Consider the following 23,196-nt stretch of genomic DNA (forward strand, 5'->3'; position numbering starts at 1 on the left):
TAGATGTACAGTATGATAGATGTATAGTGTGATAGAAGAACAGTGGGATAGAAGTACAGTATGATAGAAGTACAGTGTGATAGATCTACAGGATGATAGCTGTGCAGTATGATAGAAGTACAGTATGATAGATGTATAGTATGATATAAGTACAATGTTATATAAGTACAGTATGATAGAAATGCAGTGTGATAGACGTACAGTGTGATATAAGGACAGTGTGATAGTATTGATTACCTCATTTCTATCTGTCTGTCTATCTATCTATCTATCTATCTATCTATCTATCTATCTATCTATCTATCTATCTATCTATCTATCTATCTATCTATCTATCATCTATCTATCTATCTATCATCTATCTATCTATCTATCTATCTATCTATCTATCTATCTATCTATCTATCTATCTATCTATCTATCTATCTATCATCTATCTATCTATCTATCTATCTATCTATCTATCTATCTATCTATCTATCTATCTATCTATCTATCTATCTATCTATCTATCTATCTATCATCTATCATCTATCTATCTATCTATCTATCTCATATCTATCTATCTATCTATCTATCTATCTATCTATCTATCTATCTATCTATCTATCTATCTATCTATCTATCTATCTATCTATCTATCTATCTATCTATCTATCTATCATCTATCTATCTATCTATCTATCTCATATCTATCTATCTATCTATCTATCTATCTATCTATCTATCTATCTATCTATCTATCTATCTATCTATCTATCTATCTATCTATCTATCTATCTATCTATCTATCTATCCAGTTTATACCAATTTTTGACATTATATATTGCTCGTATTTCACAAGGTCCCGGATTGTCTTTGTAAAGATCCAGCAAACAAATTGAAAGCCTTTCAACCACAACATCCCCTTTTTCATAGTTACTTCTTCTTTAGCCTTTTTCTCATGGTTTCTGTATAAGAAGAAATCAATATTCTTTGACCTTTCTCTAGACCTAGTGTCCGGTGTGTCCACCTTAAACTACAATCAAGGATTTTGTGCTCTGCTCTTTTGTTGGTTTTACGAGAAGACAATTTCCAGTTGTAAATTAAATGGAGATAATGGATGATGGGTGATGATGATGAGTGATGATGATGGGTGATGAAGAAGATGGTTGATGATGTTTCATGATGATAATGTTTGATTGACTTGGAATGATTATGTCCAAATGTGAGATTCAACGGTGGGACATGCTCTCCTATTGCACAAGTCAGGGAATTTATAATGCCAGCCTTGGTCCCAGATGTACGGTGTGATAGTAGTACATAAAGATATAAGTACAGGATGATAGAAGTACAGAATAATAGAGGTACAGTGTGATATAAGTACATTATGATAGATGTACAGTGTAATAGATTTACAGTGTGATAGAAGTACAGTATGATAGATGTACAGTGTGATAGATGTACAGTGTGATGGAAGTACATTGTGATAGAAGTACAGTATGATAGAAGTACAGGATGATAGAAGTACAGTGTGATAGAAGTACAGGATGATAGAAGTACAGAATAATAGAGGTACAGTGTGATATAAGTACATTATGATAGATGTACAGTGTAATAGATTTACAGTGTGATAGAAGTACAGTATGATAGATGTACAGTGTGATAGATGTACAGTGTGATGGAAGTACATTGTGATAGAAGTACAGTATGATAGAAGTACAGGATGATAGAAGTACAGTGTGATAGAAGTACAGGATGATAGAAGTACAGGATGATAGAAGTACAGTATGATAGAAGTACAGGATGATAGAAGTACAGTATGATAGAAGTACAGGATGATAGAAGTACAGTATGATAGAAGTACAGTGTAATAGACGTACAGTGTGGTAGATGTACAGTGTGATGTACAGTGTGATAGATGTACAGTGTGATAGATGTACAGTATGATAGATGTACAGTGTGATAGATGTACAGTATGATAGATGTACAGTGTGGTAGATATACAGTGTGATGTACAGTGTGATAAATGTACAGTGTGATAGATGTACAGTGTGATAGATGTATAGTGTGATAGAACTACAGGATGATAGATTTATAGTGTGATAGATGTACAGTGTGATAGATGTACAGTGTGATAGATGTACAGTATGATAGATGTACAGTGTAATAGAAATACATTGTGATATAAGTATAGTGTGATAGATCTACAGTGTGATAGAAGTACAGTGTAATAGACGTACAGTGTGATAGATACTGTACTTCTATCACACTGTACTTCTATCATACTGTAGATCTATCACACTGTACATCTATCATCCTGTACTACTATCATACTGTAGATCTATCACACTGTACATCTATCATACTGTACATCTATCATACTGTAGATCTATCACACTATACTTATATCACAATGTATTTCTATCACACTGTACATCTATCATACTGTACATCTATCACACTGTACTTCTATCATCCTGTACTTCTATCATACTGTACATCTATCACACTGTTCTTCTATCATACTGCACATCTATCACACTGTACTTCTGTCACACTGTACTTCTATCATACTGTACTTCTATAATACTGTACATCTATTATACTATACTCCTTTCACACTGTACATCAATCACACTGTTCTTCTATCACACTGTTTTTCTGTCACACTGTTCTTCTATCACACTTTACTTCTATCACACTATGCTTTGATCACACTGTACTTCTATCACACTGTACTTCTGTCATACTGTACAGTATGACAGAAGTACAGTGTGATAGATGTACAGTGTGATAGATGTACAGTGTGATAGAAATACAGTATGTTAGATGTACAGTATGATAGAAGTACAGTGTGATAGTAGTACAGTATGATAGAAGTACAGGATGATAGAAGTATAGTGTGATAGATGTACAGTATGATATAAGTACAGGATGATAGAAATACAGTGTGATAGATCTACAGTATGATAGATCTACAGAATGATAGAAGTACAATGTACTAGAAGTACAGTATGAAAGATCTACAGTATGATAGAAGTACAGTATGATAGATGTACAGTATGATAGATGTATAGTGTGATAGAAGAACAGTGGGATAGAAGTACAGTATGATAGAAGTACAGTGTGATAGATCTACAGGATGATAGCTGTGCAGTATGATAGAAGTACAGTATGATAGATGTATAGTATGATATAAGTACAATGTTATATAAGTACAGTATGATAGAAATGCAGTGTGATAGACGTACAGTGTGATATAAGGACAGTGTGATAGAAGTATTGATTACCTCATTTCTATCTGTCTATCTATCTATCTATCTATCTATCTATCTATCTATCTATCTATCTATCTATCTATCTATCTATCTATTTATCTATCTATCTATCTATCATCTATCTATCATCTATCTATCTATCTATCTATCTATCTATCTATCTATCTATCTATCTATCTATCTATCTATCTATCTATCTATCTATCTATCTATCTATCTATCTATCTATCTAGTTTATGCCAATTTTTGACATCATATATTGCTTGTATTTCACAAGGTTCAGGATTGTCTTTGTAAAGATCTAGCAAACAAATTGAAAGCCTTTCAACCACAACATCCCCTTCTTCATAGTTACTTCTTCTTTAGCCTTTTTCTCATGGTTTCTGTATAAGAAGAAATCAATATTCTTTGACCTTTCTCTAGACCTAGTGTCCGGTGTGTCCACCTTAAACTTCAATCAAGGATTTTGTGCTCTGCTCTTTTGTTGGTTTTACGAGAAGACCATTTCCAGTTGTAAATTAAATGGAGATAATGGATGATGGGTGATGATGATGAGTGATGATGATGGGTGATGAAGAAGATGGTTGATGATGTTTCGTGATGATAATGTTTGATTGACTTGGAATGATTATGTCCAAATGTGAGATTCAACGGTGGGACATGCTCTCCTATTGCACAAGTCAGGGAATTTATAATGCCACCCTTGGTCCCAGATGTACGGTGTGATAGAAGTACGGAATTATAGAAGTATAGTGGGTTAGTATTACATAAAGATATAAGCACAGGATGATATAAGTACAGTATAAGCTGAGTACAGTATGATAGAAGTGCAGTATGATAGTAGTACAGAATGATAGAGGTAGAGAGTTATATAAGTACAGTGTGGTAGAAGTGCAGTGTGATAGATGTACAGTGTGATAGATTTACAGTGTGATAGAAGTACAGTGCAATAGAAGCACAGTATAATAGATCTACAGTATGATAGATACTGTACTATTACACAGTACTTCTATGACACTGTACATCTAACATACTGTACTTCTATCATCCTGTACTTCTATCATCCTGTACTTCTAACATACTGTACATCTAACATACTGTACTTCTATCATACTGTACTTCTATCATAATCTTCTATCACACTGTAAATCTATAATACTGTACATCTATCACATTGTACTTCTATCATCCTATACTTCTATCATCCTTTACTTCTGTCAACCTGTACTTTTGTCACACTGTACTTCTGGCACGCTGTACTTCTATCATACTGTATTTCTATCATACTGTACGTCTTTAACACTGTACTTCTATCATCCTCTACTTCTATAATACTGTACATCTATTATACTATACTCCTTTCACACTGTACATCTATCACACTGTTCTTCTATCACACTGTTCTTCTATCACACTTTACTTCTATCACACTGTACGTCTATCACATTATGCTTTTATCACACTGTGCTTCTATCACACTGTAGTTCTATCATACTGTACATAGATGTACAGCGTGATAGAAGTACAGTGTGATAGAAGTACAGTGTGATAGATCTACAGTGTGATAGAAGTACAGTGTGATAGTAGTACAGTATGATATAAGTACAGGATGATAGAAATACAGTGTGATAGAAGAACAGTATGATAGAAGTACAATGTGATATAAGTACAGTGTGATAGATGTTCAATGTGATAGAAGTACAGTATGATAGATGTACAGTATGATAGAAGTACAGGATAATATAAATATAGAATTATAGACGTACAGTATGAAAGAAGTGCAGTGTGATTATTGTACAGTGTGATAGAAGTACAGTGTGATAGAATCACAGTATGATAGATGTATAGTGTGATAGAAATAAACAGTGTAAAAGAACAGTGTGATAGATGTACAGTAGGATATAAGTACAGTGTGATATAAGTATAGTGTGATAAAATATACAGTGTAATAGAAGAACAGTGAGATAGATGTACAGTATGATAGAAGTGTGGTGTGATTAAATTACAGTGTAATAGAAGAACAGTGTGATAGATGTGCAGTATGATAGAAGTACAGTATGATAGATGTACAGTATGATAGAAGTACAGTATGATAGAAGTACAGTGTGATAGAAGTACAGTTTGATTGATGTACAGTGTGATAGAAATAAACAGTGTAATAGAAGAACAGTGTGATAGATGTACAGTATGATAGAAGTGCAGTGTGATAGAAGTACAGTGTGATATAAGTACAGTGTGATAGATCTACAGTGTGATAGAAGTACAGTGTGATATAAGTACAGTGTGATATAAGTACAGTGTGATAGATCTACAGTGTGATAGAAGTACAGTGTGATATAAGTACAGTGTGATAGATCTACAATGTGATATAAGTACATGATGATAGAAGCACAGTGGGATCGAAGAACAGTATGATAGAATTACAATATGATATAAGTACAGTGTGATAGAAGAACAGTGTGATAGAAGTACAGTGTGATAGAAATACAGTATGATAGAAGTGCAGGATGATATCAGTTTAGAATTATAGAAGTACAGTATGAAAGAAGTGCAGTGTGATTATTGTAGTTTGATAGAAGTACAGTGTGATAGAATTACACTATGATAGAAGTATAGTATGATAGAAGTACAGTGTGATAGAAGTACAGTATGATAGAAGTACAGTGTGATAGAAGTACAGTATGATAGAAGTACAGTGTGATAGAAGTTCAGTATGATAGAAGTACAGTGTGATAGATGTACAGTGTGATAGAAGTACAGTGTGATATATGTACAGTGTTATAGAAAAACAGTGTGATAGAAGAACAGTTTGATAGATCTACAGTATGATAGAAGTACAGTGTGATAGTAGTCCAGGATGATAGATGTACAGTATGATAGATGTACAGTGTGATAGAAGTACTGTGTGATAGATGTATAGTGTGATAGAAGTACAGTGTGATAGATGTATAGTGTGATAGATATACAGAGTGATAGAAGTACAGTGTGATAGATATGCAGTATGATAGATGTACAGTGTGATAGATGTGCAGGATGATAGAAGTACAGTGTGATAGATGTGCAGGATGATAGAAGTACAGTGAGATAGATGTACAGTCTGATAGATGTACAGGATGATAGATGTACAGTGTGATAGATGTACAGTGTGATAGATGTATAGTGTGATAGAACTACAGGATGATAGATTTATAGTGTGATAGATGTACAGTGTGATAGATGTACAGTGTGATAGATGTATAGTGTGATAGAACTACAGGATGATAGATTTATAGTGTGATAGATGTACAGTGTGATAGATGTATAGTGTGATAGAACTACAGGATGATAGATTTATAGTGTGATAGATGTACAGTGTGATAGATGTACAGTATGATAGATGTACAGTATGATAGATGTACAGTGTAATAGAAATACATTGTGATATAAGTATAGTGTGATAGATCTACAGTGTGATAGAAGTACAGTGTAATAGACGTACAGTGTGATAGATACTGTACTTCTATCACACTGTACTTCTATCATACTGTAGATCTATCACACTGTACATCTATCATTCTGTACTACTATCATACTGTAGATCTATCACACTGTACATCTATCATACTGTACATCTATCATACTGTAGATCTATCACACTATACTTATATCACAATGTATTTCTATCACACTGTAAATCTATAATACTGTACATCTATCACATTGTACTTCTATCATCCTATACTTCTATCATCCTTTACTTCTGTCATCCTGTACTTCTGTCACACTGTACTTCTGGCACGCTGTACTTCTATCATACTGTATTTCTATCATACTGTACGTCTTTAACACTGTACTTCTATCATCCTCTACTTCTATAATACTGTACATCTATTATACTATACTCCTTTCACACTGTACATCTATCACACTGTTCTTCTATCACACTGAACTTATATCACACTGTTCTTCTATCACACTGTTCTTCTATCACACTTTACTTCTATCACACTGTACGTCTATCACATTATGCTTTTATCACACTGTGCTTCTATCACACTGTAGTTCTATCATACTGTACATAGATGTACAGCGTGATAGAAGTACAGTGTGATAGAAGTACAGTGTGATAGATCTACAGTGTGATAGAAGTACAGTGTGATAGTAGTACAGTATGATATAAGTACATGATGATAGAAATACAGTGTGATAGAAGAACAGTATGATAGAAGTACAATGTGATATAAGTACAGTGTGATAGATGTTCAATGTGATAGAAGTACAGTATGATAGATGTACAGTATGATAGAAGTACAGGATAATATAAATATAGAATTATAGACGTACAGTATGAAAGAAGTGCAGTGTGATTATTGTACAGTGTGATAGAAGTACAGTGTGATAGAATCACAGTATGATAGATGTATAGTGTGATAGAAATAAACAGTGTAAAAGAACAGTGTGATAGATGTACAGTAGGATATAAGTACAGTGTGATATAAGTATAGTGTGATAAAATATACAGTGTAATAGAAGAACAGTGAGATAGATGTACAGTATGATAGAAGTGTGGTGTGATTAAATTACAGTGTAATAGAAGAACAGTGTGATAGATGTGCAGTATGATAGAAGTACAGTATGATAGATGTACAGTATGATAGAAGTACAGTATGATAGAAGTACAGTGTGATAGAAGTACAGTTTGATTGATGTACAGTGTGATAGAAATAAACAGTGTAATAGAAGAACAGTGTGATAGATGTACAGTATGATAGAAGTGCAGTGTGATAGAAGTACAGTGTGATATAAGTACAGTGTGATAGATCTACAGTGTGATAGAAGTACAGTGTGATATAAGTACAGTGTGATATAAGTACAGTGTGATAGATCTACAGTGTGATAGAAGTACAGTGTGATATAAGTACAGTGTGATATAAGTACAGTATGATAGATGTACAGTGTGATAGATCTACAGTGTGATAGAAGTACAGTGTGATATAAGTACAGTGTGATATAAGTACAGTGTGATAGATCTACAGTGTGATAGAAGTACAGTGTGATATAAGTACAGTGTGATAGATCTACATTGTGATATAAGTACATGATGATAGAAGCACAGTGGGATCGAAGAACAGTATGATAGAATTACAATATGATATAAGTACAGTGTGATAGAAGAACAGTGTGATAGAAGTACAGTGTGATAGAAATACAGTATGATAGAAGTGCAGGATGATATCAGTTTAGAATTATAGAAGTACAGTATGAAAGAAGTGCAGTGTGATTATTGTAGTTTGATAGAAGTACAGTGTGATAGAATTACACTATGATAGAAGTACAGTATGATAGAAGTACAGTGTAATAGAAGTACAGTATGATAGAAGTGCAGTGTGATAGAAGTACAGTATGATAGAAGTACAGTGTGATAGAAGTTCAGTATGATAGAAGTACAGTGTGATTGATGTACAGTGTGATAGAAGTACAGTGTGATATATGTACAGTGTTATAGAAAAACAGTGTGATAGAAGAACAGTTTGATAGATCTACAGTATGATAGAAGTACAGTGTGATAGTAGTCCAGGATGATAGATGTACAGTATGATAGATGTACAGTGTGATAGAAGTACTGTGTCATAGATGTATAGTGTGATAGAAGTACAGTGTGATAGATGTATAGTGTGATAGATATACAGAGTGATAGAAGTACAGTGTGATAGATATGCAGTATGATAGATGTACAGTGTGATAGATGTGCAGGATGATAGAAGTACAGTGTGATAGATGTATAGTGTGATAGATATACAGAGTGATAGAAGTACAGTGTGATAGATATGCAGTATGATAGATGTACAGTGTGATAGATGTGCAGTATGATAGATGTACAGTGTGATAGATGTGCAGGATGATAGAAGTACAGTGAGATAGATGTACAGTCTGATAGATGTACAGGATGATAGAAGTACAGTGTGATAGAAGTACAGTGTGATAGATGTACAGTGTGATAGATGTACAGTGTGATAGATGTACAGGATGATAGATGTAAAGTGTGATAGATGTGCAGGATGATAGAAGTACAGTGAGATAGATGTACAGTATGATAGATGTACAGGATGATAGAAGTACAGTGTGATAGATGTACAGTGTGATAGATGTACAGGATGATAGATGTACAGTGTGATAGATGTACAGTGTGATAGATGTACAGTGTGATAGAAGTACGGTATGACGGATGTACAGTGAGATAGATGTACGGTGTGATAGATGCACAACATGATAGATGTACAGGATGATAGAAGTACAGTGTGATAGATGTACAGTGTGATAGATGTACAGGATGATAGATGTACAGTGTGATAGATGTACAGTGTGATAGATGTACAGGATGATAGATGTACAGTGTGATAGATGTACAGTATGATAGATGTACAGTGTGATAGATGTACAGTGTGATAGATGTACAGGATGATAGATGTACAGTATGATAGAAGTACAGTGTGATAGATGTACAGTATGATAGAAGTACAGTGTGATAGATGTACAGGATGATAGATGTACAGGATGATAGATGTACAGTGTGATAGATGTACAGTGTGATAGATGTACAGGATGATAGAAGTACAGGATGATAGATGTACAGTATGATAGATGTACAGGATGATAGAAGTACAGTGTGATAGATGTACAGTGTGATAGATGTACAGTGTGATAGATGTACAGTGTGATAGATGTGCAGTATGATAGATGTACAGTGTGATAGATGTGCAGTGTGATAGATGTACAGTGTGATAGATGTACAGGATGATAGAAGTACAGGATGATAGATGTACAGTATGATAGAAGTACAGTGTGATAGATGTACAGTGTGGTAGATGTACAGTGTGATGTACAGTGTGATAGATGTACAGTGTCATAGATGTACAGTGTGATAGATGTACAGTGTGATAGATGTACAGGATGATAGATGTACAGTGTGATAGAAGTACAGGATGATAGAAGTGCAGTGTGATAGATGTATAGTGTGATAGATGTACAGTGTGATAGATGTACAGTGTGATAGATGTACAGTATGATAGATGTACAGTGTGATAGATGTACAGTGTGATAGATGTACAGTGTGATAGATGTATAGTGTGATAGATGTACAGTGTGATAGATGTACAGTGTGATAGATGTATAGTGTGATAGATGTACAGTGTGATAGATGTACAGTGTGATAGATGTATAGTGTGATAGATGTACGGTGTGATAGATGCACAGCATGATAGATGTACAGTATGGTAGAAGTACAGTGTGATAGATATACAGAGTGATAGAAGTACAGTGTGATAGATATGCAGTATGATAGATGTACAGTGTGATAGATGTGCAGGATGATAGAAGTACAGTGTGATAGATGTATAGTGTGATAGATATACAGAGTGATAGAAGTACAGTGTGATAGATATGCAGTATGATAGATGTACAGTGTGATAGATGTGCAGTATGATAGATGTACAGTGTGATAGATGTGCAGGATGATAGAAGTACAGTGAGATAGATGTACAGTCTGATAGATGTACAGGATGATAGAAGTACAGTGTGATAGAAGTACAGTGTGATAGATGTACAGTGTGATAGATGTACAGTGTGATAGATGTACAGGATGATAGATGTAAAGTGTGATAGATGTGCAGGATGATAGAAGTACAGTGAGATAGATGTACAGTATGATAGATGTACAGGATGATAGAAGTACAGTGTGATAGATGTACAGTGTGATAGATGTACAGGATGATAGATGTACAGTGTGATAGATGTACAGTGTGATAGATGTACAGTGTGATAGATGTACAGTGTGATAGAAGTACGGTATGACGGATGTACAGTGAGATAGATGTACGGTGTGATAGATGCACAACATGATAGATGTACAGGATGATAGAAGTACAGTGTGATAGATGTACAGTGTGATAGATGTACAGGATGATAGATGTACAGTGTGATAGATGTACAGTGTGATAGATGTACAGGATGATAGATGTACAGTGTGATAGATGTACAGTATGATAGATGTACAGTGTGATAGATGTACAGTGTGATAGATGTACAGGATGATAGATGTACAGTATGATAGAAGTACAGTGTGATAGATGTACAGTATGATAGAAGTACAGTGTGATAGATGTACAGGATGATAGATGTACAGGATGATAGATGTACAGTGTGATAGATGTACAGTGTGATAGATGTACAGGATGATAGAAGTACAGGATGATAGATGTACAGTATGATAGATGTACAGGATGATAGAAGTACAGTGTGATAGAAGTACAGTGTGATAGATGTACAGTGTGATAGATGTACAGTGTGATAGATGTACAGTGTGATAGATGTGCAGTATGATAGATGTACAGTGTGATAGATGTGCAGTGTGATAGATGTACAGTGTGATAGATGTACAGGATGATAGAAGTACAGGATGATAGATGTACAGTATGATAGAAGTACAGTGTGATAGATGTACAGTGTGGTAGATGTACAGTGTGATGTACAGTGTGATAGATGTACAGTGTCATAGATGTACAGTGTGATAGATGTACAGTGTGATAGATGTACAGGATGATAGATGTACAGTGTGATAGAAGTACAGGATGATAGAAGTGCAGTGTGATAGATGTATAGTGTGATAGATGTACAGTGTGATAGATGTACAGTATGATAGATGTACAGTGTGATAGATGTACAGTGTGATAGATGTACAGTGTGATAGATGTACAGTGTGATAGATGTATAGTGTGATAGATGTACAGTGTGATAGATGTACAGTGTGATAGATGTACAGTATGATAGATGTACAGTGTGATAGATGTACAGTGTGATAGATGTACAGTGTGATAGATGTACAGTGTGATAGATGTATAGTGTGGTAGATGTACGGTGTGATAGATGCACAGCATGATAGATGTACAGTATGGTAGAAGCACAATGTGATAGTAGTAAACAGTGTGATAGAAGAATAGTGTGATAGATGTACAGTATGATAGAAGTACAGTGTGATATAAGTACAAAATATTGCCTGGACAAGAATGCTCAAAAATTTTTTTACTTTTATTAAATATTTAAAATGGGCTAATCAAGCCTATAATTTCTATAGATACCAGGCTAACCAGGTAGGTAAAACTAGATAACTGTGCCAATACTCTTGGATTAAATTATAATGGAACTGTTCCAAATATCTATTTAAAACATATAAATTATGTCCCTACCTGGACTAGATAGCAAAGTGTGCATTCACACTGAGTAAAGATCAGATACCTAGCAGCAGAGTGTGTATTCACACTGAAATGAGCCATAGCACCTACATTTCTAATGCATTAGCACCCATAGATAGCAGTGCAGCACCTAGAGCAGTAGTGTGCATTCACACTTACAAGGGACTGTACATTTAGTCAAAAATGTGCTTTCATACTAGATAGATATGGTATACTAAGTGTGTATTAAGATTATTCAGCAAAACTTATAACACAGTGTGCATTATCACTCCTCAGTAGCAGTGTAACACCTATGATCATGGCCGGCCTTAGCTATGTGCGACACGTGCGGTCGCACAGGGCGCCGGCCGCCATGCTGCAAGGGTGGCGCCAGTGGGTACGAGCAGAATAGAGGAGAAATGTTCCTCCCTCTGCACTGCTGCGTGAAGTGAGCGCTGATTGGAGGAGCAGCAGGTGCTTCTGTCTGCTCCACCAATCAGCACAGCCTGTACTGCAGTGTCACAGACACTCAGCACCTCACGCAGCTCCTTCCTGCTGTGCTGCTGCCACAGTGAAGACTCCTCCACGGAGCTCCAGAGTCAGGTAAGAAGAGCAGCAGCTTTAGCTTAATCTATGTTTATTTATGTGCAGTGTGAGGGAGGGGGAAAGAGGGGGCTTTATGTGATGTGTAACAGGATGTTTTTGTTTTTTTTAAAGATCGATTTTGTGGGGGAGGGGAGACTAGGTTAGAGGTACTTTGAGTGTATTTTTTACAGATCGATTTTGAGGGTCAGGGGACATTGCCCTAAATGCTATAGGAGTGTGGGGGATTCTTTATAAATGTATTTTGTGGGGAGGGGGACTTCTGTATAGTTTATTTTGTGGTGTAGGAGCTTATTATGAATCATGGGGGACGGGAACTTAGCGTTATGTATGGGGAGAAAGGATTCTTTAGGGTACGGCCACACGGAGCGGCCCTCACTGTCGCAACGCGGCCAACAACCGCGCTGGCACTATGTAGGAGCGGCTGTCCAATACCTCGTAAAGGGGTATTCCGGTTACACTCTCGTGCGCACTGCCGCTCCATTCATTCTCTATAGGAGCGCCGGAGATAGTGAGTGCAGTGTTCTGCTTTTTCCGGCGCTCCCATAGAGAATGAATAGGAGGTAAGTTGTTGTAATTTGCAAAATCGTGCGGCCATAAAGGTTGTATTAACTCATGGCCGCACGTTAACGCGGATAAACCGTCCCTTTATCTGCAAAATTGTGCGGCCATGAATTAATACACCCTTTATGGCCGCACGATTTTGCAAATTACAACAACTTACCCCCTATTTATTCTCTATGGGAGCGCCGTAAAAAGCAGAACACTGCACTCACTATCTCCCGCGCTCCCATAGAGAATGAATGGAGCGGCAGTGCGCGTGCGAATGTAACCGGAATACGTGCGGCCACTAACAGGCTGTTTGACAGCCGCACTGAACACGGTGCCGGCGTGGTTGTTAGCTGAGTTGCAACCGTGTCAGGGCCGCTCTGTGTGGCCTTACCCTTAGGCTGGATTCACACGAGCGTGTGCCTTTTGCGCACGCAAAAAACACGGCGTTTTGCCTGCGCAAAATGCATTTGACAGCTCCGTGCGGCAGCAGCATATGGGTGATTTTTGCGCAGCCGCCATCATTATGACACTCCATTTGGATGTTTGTAAACAGAAAAGCACGTGGTGCTTTTCTGTTTTCATTCATCCTTTTGACAGCTGGTGCGTGAATCACGCTGTTCGCATGGAAGTGCTTCCGTGTGGCATGCATGGTTTTCACGCACCCATTGGCTTCAATGGGTGCGTGATGCGCAAAAAAACGCTCAAGGAACGGACATGTCATGACTTTTACGCAGCGGACTCACGCAGCATAAAAATCACACACATGTCTGCACGGCCCCATAGACTAATATAGGTCCGTGCCACGCGCGTGAAAATCACACGCGTTGCATGGACATATATCCCGTTCGTCTCAATAAGCCATTAGAGATAATATTTGTGGGGGAGAGCAACTTGATTATAAGGGTAGGAACACACGGGGCGGATACGTAAAACCACACAGTGTATACGTCCTGAGAACCGCAGGGAATTTCACCTGAAAAACGGCACCAAATTTTGGTGCAGTTTTTTGGGCGGATATACTGCAGAAATAAATTTTAAAAAAAGCTAATAGTCCCAGCCGTAGTCCCTCTCTCTCTGAGCGTAGCCCGGCCTCCTGCGATGACGCTGTAGTCCATGTGACCGCTGCAGCCTTTGATTGGCTGCAGCTGTCACATGGGAAGCATCGTCATCCCTGGAGGCCGGGCTACGCTCAGAACAGAATACCCATCGCTATGATTACGGCCGGGTGTATTACCTTTTTTTTTTCGCATTAGAGATTAACGATAAGCAAAGTTTTTATCATTGATCTTCCCCTTTGTTAACACTGACCAAATATCATTATAATTGGTCAGAAACTGGCGAATCATGATGATAATTGGCTAAACTAAATAGGCCTGTAATGGGGGTATATTCAGGCTTAGTGCCTAGGGCAGCGTGAGCTGTAAATACGGCCCTGCTAAAGACGCAGATACTATTCAACACTGTAGCGGAGCAGGGAGGTATCTCACTGCTCTGTGATCTACTAGGCTGGTGGTTCCCAACATGAGGTTCCCATGAGAACCCTCCAGGGGTGCCGCGACACTCCTCTGGACAACTGCCACGGATGTGCTCTCTCTCCTCCTCCTCATAGCGCAAAGTGGATGTGAGGAGGAGGAGGATATTTTTTTGCAGAACCCCTGTAAATGGCACCCCCCGACTAAATGGACAGAGACGTCAGGGGCTTCTCCTGGAGTGGAATCCCCGGTCACAGTGTCTGCAACGCTGTGGACAGGGATTCCGCTTCAGGAGTTAGTTGCCCGATGTCACTGTTCATATATGGACATCAAGCACTCCGCCAAGGAGCGGAATCCCCAGCCACATGGAGCTACAGTGGCGCTATCTACAGGAAGGGAGTGCTACCTACAAGGGTGTGTGTGGCACTACCTACAAGGGGGCTGTGCGGCAAGGGGGGGATTTGTGGCACTACTTACTAGGGATGCACACTGCATCGAAACTTCGATACTGTGCATCCCCATATGGTTCGAGCCACACCGGTAAGTATAGTAATACATGATGAATGAGAGCGGGGCTGCGGCTGTGTAATACAGCCATTGCCCCGCTCCTGAGTCCTGACAAGAGCGCGCCGCGAGAATGATGCGATGCGGCCAGCGCTGCACTAATGAGCGGCGGCACTGAAAACAGAACATGGCGGCCGCACTGCAAAATACCCCCATGTTCTGTCTTCGGTGTCTGCGCCGCCGCTCATTAGTGCAGCGCCGGCCGCATTACCTCATGCTGACCGCGCACGCACTTCTGTCAGGAGCGGGGCAATGACTATTACACAGCCGCAGCCCCGCTCTATAATGGCGGAGATCAGAGAAACCGCTCATCTCCACAGCTATTCTCCTGAATGCTGCGATCAAAACTGACTGCAGCATTCAGGGGAAAGTGAGGAGGGGGATGCCCCTTGGATCGCGTCACAGGGAATTCCTGTGACGCGATTGAGGGCCATACCATATATGGGCAGACAGCCCAGGGTCTATTGAAGGACCCCAGGGCTGTCTTACCATATTTCCAGTTGTTAGGGCATACTTAGGTATGTCCTAACAACTGCCTGTGTACTATCAGTACACAGGCTAATGTACTGGCATATAGCTGATATATGCCAGTACATTAAAGTTTAAAAATAAAGTAAAAACATAAAGTAATGTTAAATTTAAAAAAATACACATTCACCTTTTTTTTTTACAATAAACCTTAAAATAAGTGTCAATATATAAAATATACACATTCCGTATTGGCGCGGCCGTAATAACCTGCACAACTATTTTTTTGCGTCATTTATGATGTGTACACTGTAAAAAAAAAAACAAAAAAAAAACTGCTTTCACTTATTAATGTGAGGCACGAGGTGCGATGATGAATTTAACCCCATCATGTACCTCACATTAATAGTAATTAACCTCATCATGTACCTCACACATTAACCCATTATGACTGAGAAACATGATGGGGTTAATTACTATTAATGTGAGGCAAATGGAGGTTAAATTTAGCATCACACCCCGTGCCTCACATCAGAAAATGGAAGAACTTTTTTTTATTACTGTTGGCAAAGTATCGTTTTGGTATCAAAATTGCAATACTACACGAAGTATCGGTATTGAAGTCCAAATTCAGGTGTCGTGACATCCCTACTACCTACAAAGGGGCTGTGTGGCATGACCTACAGGGGGCATCTGTGAGTGGGGGGCTGATGGTAGTTTTACTGTGAGTGGGGGGCTGATGGTAGTTTTACTGTGAGTGGGGAGCTGATGGTCATTTTACTGTGAGTGGGGGGCTGATGGTCATTTTACTGTGAGTGGGGGGCTGATGGTCGTTTTACTGTGAGTGGGGGGCTAATGGTCGTTTTACTGTGAGTGGAGGGGCTGATGGTCGTTTTACTGTGAGTGGGGGGCTAATGGTCGTTTTACTGTGAGTGGGGGGCTAATGGTCGTTTTACTGTGAGTGGGGGGCTGATGGTCATTTTACTGTGAGTGGGGGGCTAATGGTCGTTTTACTGTGGGTGGACGGCTCCGGAATTTCAGCCGTAATGGCATGTGCAGGCACTTTTCGCTGCGTCCATTACGGACATAATTGGAGCTGTTTTTCTATGGAGTCAAGGGAAAACGGCTCCAATTACGTCTCAAGAAGTGACAGGCTTTTCTTTGACACGGGCGCAAAAATGACCGTCGGCACAGAATATCGTAAGACCCATTCAAATGAATGGGCAGATCTTTGCCGACGCTTTTGAGCCGCATTTTCGGACGTAATTCGGGGCTAAAACGCCCGAATTACGTCCGTAAATAGTGTGTGTGAACCCAGCCTTACCGTGAGTGGGGGGCTGATGGTCATTTTACTGTGAGTGGTGGGGGGGGGCTGATGGTCTTCAAGTGGTTTCCACCTCTGACCTCCAATTGAAATTAATAGTAGGAAGAAAATAGCTTTGGCGCTCTTTTGGAGCTTTTTTTGCTGCGTCTTTTGCATTCGCTTCAACGGCTTTAAAAAAAACGCTAAAAAAACCCCATCAAATAACGCTGTCAATTCAAAAGCAGATTTTTTCTGCCTTCCAAAAAATGCTGTGTGAACATACCCTAAGAATGTAGTGCTTATTTTTAGCTATTTTCTGTCTTTCTCTAAACAATTTTTGGTAGGGGGCCCTGAGGAATTTTTTTTTTTCCAGGGGTGGCTCAAGTCCGAAAAGGTTGGGAAACTCTGTAACAGACTACAGAGGCGCCTGCAGCCTATGAGGCGCAGGGACAGGATCCCTGCGCAGTCGGCGTGATGACATCTCTGGATCAAGCCGGCCTACGCAAGGATCCTGTCAGGTGGAGGTGGGGGGCAGTATGGCACTGTCTACAAGGGGGAGGTGGGGGCTGTATGTCACTTTCTACAAGGGGGCGGTGGGGGGCACTGTGTACAAGAGGGAGGTGGGGCTGTATGACACTACAAGGGGCAGATGGGGGGCTGTATGGCACTACAAGGGGCAGATGGGGGCTGTATGACACTACAAGGGGCAGATGGGGGCTGTATGGCACTGTCTACAAGGAGGAGGTGGGGGATTATGGCACTGTCTACAGGGAGGCTGTACGGCACAATCTACAGGGGGAACTTTCTACTAGGGGGGCTGTGGGGGCATTATACTCTGTGGAGGACATCATACTGTGTAGGGGCACTACAGGGGGCAATATAATGTGTGTGGCACTTAGGGGGCATAACACTGTGTGGGCACAATTAGAGGACAAAATACTGTGTCCTTGAAGGCGTAATAATATATTACATTATTAAATATTATTATTATACTGTGTGTGGGGCACTAAAGGGGCATTACACTGTGTGGGGGCACTATATAGGGCATTATACTGTGGGGAGGAATTATGCTTTTTTATGGGGCATTTTTTATAATGGCGTGGGGCGCCGAAAGATAATTTTGCACGGGGCGCCATCTACCCTAAGGCCGGCCCTGGCTATGATAGTAGTGTGCATTCACACCTGGTGAATATTGTGCACCCAAGAGTGTGAATTCACACTTAACATAATTGAACGGCTAACACGTTTCCACATCCTAGTACGTTTCTTCAGAGGCATGTGTATTGAAACAGGGCAGATTAGCACATCAGTTTCTGGAGGGTTTCTTGTTGACGGAAGGGTTAAATTCGTAAAAGGACGCTCACCTGGTACTCTAGTCTCCTCATCCAACAGACCCCCCATTGTTCTCAACAATTGCATATCCTCCTCATCCAAACCCAATTCGGTACATCTGCGTCTATCATTTAGCTTAAATAATTTTTTACACTTGAGCTTACGCCCAAACAATTGCAAAACCTTCACCCATGAAAACAGTTAAAATGATGGTGTAGGTAGAAAAGAATGTCCAATAGTTTCAATAGACACAATTCTCAGTCTGATATTTTTTTCAGAGGATGATAGAAGTACAGGAGGATAGATGTACAGTGTGATAGAAGTACAGTATGATAGAAGTAAAGTATGATAGATGTACAGTATGATAGAAGTACAGTGTGATAGAAGTACAGTGTGATAGAAGTACAGTGTGACAGAAGTGCAGTATGATAGATGTACAGTATGATAGAAGTACAGGATGATAGAAGTACAGTGTCATAGATGTACAGTGTGAAATAAGTACAGGATAATAGTTGTACAGTATGATAGAAATACAGGACGATAGAAGAACAGTATGATAGATGTACAGTGTAACAGATGTACAGAGTAATAGAAGTACAGAGTGATAGAAGTACAATATGATAGATGTACAGTGTGATAGATGTACAGTATGATAGATGTACAGTGTGATAGATGTATAGTGTGATAGATCTACAGGATGATAGATGTGCAGTATGATAGAAGAAGAGTGTGATAGAAGTACAGTATGGTACATGTACAGTGTGATAGATGTACAGTGTGATAGATGTACAGTATGATAGATGTATATTGTTATTTAGTAAACAGTATTATAGATGTACAGTATGATAGAAGTATAAGATGATAGAAGAACAGTATGATAGATGTACAGTGTGATAGAAGTACAGTGTGATAGAAGTACAGGATGATAGATGTACAGTATGATAGAAGTACAGGATGATAGAAGAACAGTATGATAGATGTACAGTGTGATAGAAGTACAGGATGATAGATGTACAGTATGATAGATGTACAGGATGATAGAAGAACAGTATGATAGATGTACAGGATGATAGATATACAGTGTGATGGAAGTACAGGATGATAGAAGAACAGTGTGATAGATGTACAGTATGATAGATGTACAGGATGATAGAAGAACAGTATGATAGATGTACAGTGTGATAGAAGTACAGGATGATAGATGTACAGTATGATAGATGTACAGGATGATAGAAGAACAGTATGATAGATGTACAGTATGATAGATGTACAGGATGATAGATGTATAGTGTGATAGAAATACAATGGGATAGAAGTACAGTGTGATAGAATTTCATTATGATATATGTACAGTATGATAGATGTACAGTGTGATAGATGTATAGTGTGATAGATATACAGTATGACAGATGTACAGTATGATAGATGTACAGTATGATAGATGTACAGTATGATAGAAGTACAGTGTGATAGATGTACAGACTGATAGAAGTACAATATGATAGATGTACAGGATGATAGAAGTACAGGATGATAGATGTACAGTGTGATAGATGTACAGTATAATAGATGTGCAGTGTGATATAAGTACAATATGATAGAAGTACAGTGTGACAGATGTACATTGTGATAGATGTACAGAGTAATAGAAGTACAGTGTGATAGAAGTACAGTGTGATAGAAGTACAGGATGATATATGTACAGTATGATAGATGTGCAGTGTGATAGATGTACAGTATGACAGATGCACAGTGTGATAGATGTACAGTGTGATAGATGTACAGTATGATAGATGTATATTGTTATTTAGTAAACAGTATTATAGATGTACAGTATGATAGAAATATAAGATGATAGAAGAACAGTATGATAGATGTACAGTGTGATAGAAGTACAGGATGATAGATGTACAGTATGATAGAAGTACAGGATGATAGAAGAACAGTGTGATAGATGTACAGTATGATAGATATACAGTGTGATGGAAGTACAGGATGATAGAAGAACAGTGTGATAGATGTACAGTATGATAGATGTACAGGATGATAGAAGAACAGTATGATAGATGTACAGTGTGATAGAAGTACAGGATGATAGATGTACAGTATGATAGATGTACAGGATGATAGATGTATAGTGTGATAGAAATACAATGGGATAGAAGTACAGTGTGATAGAAGTGCATTATGATATATGTACAGTATGATAGATGTACAGTGTGATAGATGTATAGTGTGATAGATATACAGTATGACAGATGTACAGTATGATAGATGTACAGTATGATAGAAGAACAGTATGATAGATGTACAGTGTGATAGATGTACAGGATGATAGAAGTACAGGATGATAGATGTACAGTGTGATAGATGTACAGTATAATAGATGTGCAGTGTGATATAAGTACAATATGATAGAAGTACAGTGTGACAGATGTACATTGTGATAGATGTACAGAGTAATAGAAGTACAATTGGATAGAAGTACAGTGTGACAGAAGTACAGTGTGATAGAAGTACAGGATGATATATGTACAGTATGATAGATGTGCAGTGTGATAGATGTACAGTATGACAGATGTACAGTGTGATAGATGTACAGTGTGATAGATGTACAGTATGATAGATGTACAGTGTGATAGAAGTACAGTGTGATAGAAGTACAGTATGATAGATGTACAGTGTGATAGATATACAGTATGACAGATGTACAGTATGATAGATGTACAGTATGATAGATGCACAGTATGGTAGATGTACAGTGTGATAGATGTACAGACTGATAGAAGTACAATATGATAGATGTACAGGATGATAGAAGTACAGGATGATAGATGTATAGTGTGATAGATGTACGGTATAATAGATGTACAGTATGATAGATGTACAGTATGGTAGATGTACAGTGTGATAGATGTACAGACTGATATAAGTACAATATGATAGATGTACAGGATGATAGAAGTACAGGATGATAGATGTATAGTGTGATAGATGTACGGTATAATAGATGTACAGTGTGATAGATGTACAGTATAATAGATGTACAGGATAATAGATGTAAAGTGTGATATATGTACAGTATGATACATGTACAGTCTGATAGATTTACAGTGTGATAGAAGTACAGGATGATAGATGTACAGTGTGATAGAAGTACAGTGTGATAGAAGTACAGTGTGATAGATTTACAGTGTGATAGAAGTACAGTGTAATATAAGTACAGGATGATAGATGTACACTGTGATAAAAGTACAGTATGTAGATCTACAGTATGATAGAAGTACAGAATGATAGAAGTACAGGATGATATATGTATAGTGTGATAGATGTACAGTATGATAGAAGTACACTATGATAGACGTACAGACTGATAGAAGTACAATATGATAGATGTACAGGATGCTAGAAGTACAGGATGTTAGATGTATAGTGTGATAGATGTACAGTATGATAGATGTACAGTATAATAGATGTACAGGATGATAGATGTACAGTATGATAGATGTACAGTATGATAGATGTACAGGATGATGGATGTACAGTATGATATATGTATAGTGTGATAGATGTTCAGTATGATAGAAGTACAGTATGATAGAAGAACAGTGTGATAGATATACAGTATGATAGAAGTACAGTATGATAGATGAACAGTATGATAGTAGTAAACAGTGTGATAGATGTACAGAGTGATAGAAGTACAGAGTGATATATGTGCTGTATGATAGATGTACAGTATGATAGAAGTACAGGATGATAGATGTACAGTGTGATAGATGTACAGTGTGATAAATGTATAGTGTGATAGATGTACAGTATGATAGATGTACAGTGTGATAGATGTACAGTGTGATAGAACAGTGGGATAGAAGTACAGTATGATAGAAGTACAGTATGATAGATGTACAGTATGATAGATGTCCAGGATGATAGAAGTACAGTGTGATAGAAGTACAGTATGATAGAAGTACAGTATGATAGATGTACAGTGTGATAGAAGTACAGGATGATAGATGTGCAGTATGATAGAAGTACAGTATGATAGATGTACAGTGTGATAGATGTACAGTGTGATAGAAGTACAACGGGATTGAAGTACAGGATGATAGATGGACAGTATGGTAGATGTGCAGTATGATAGAAGTACAGTGTGACAGATGCACATTGTGATAGATGTACAGAGTAATAGAAGTACAATGGGATAGAAGTACAGTGTGATAGATGTACAGTATGACAGATGTACAGTATGATTGAAGTACAGTGTAATAGAAGTACAGGATGATAGAAGTACAGTATGATAGATGTATAGTGTGATAGATGTACAGTATGATAGAAGTACACTATGATAGACGTACAGACTGATAGAAGTACAATATGATAGATGTACAGGATGCTAGAAGTACAGGATGTTAGATGTATAGTGTGATAGATGT

The sequence above is a fragment of the Rhinoderma darwinii genome, chromosome 3, assembly GCF_050947455.1.
Source record: "Rhinoderma darwinii isolate aRhiDar2 chromosome 3, aRhiDar2.hap1, whole genome shotgun sequence".
NCBI classification, from domain to species: domain Eukaryota; kingdom Metazoa; phylum Chordata; class Amphibia; order Anura; family Rhinodermatidae; genus Rhinoderma; species Rhinoderma darwinii.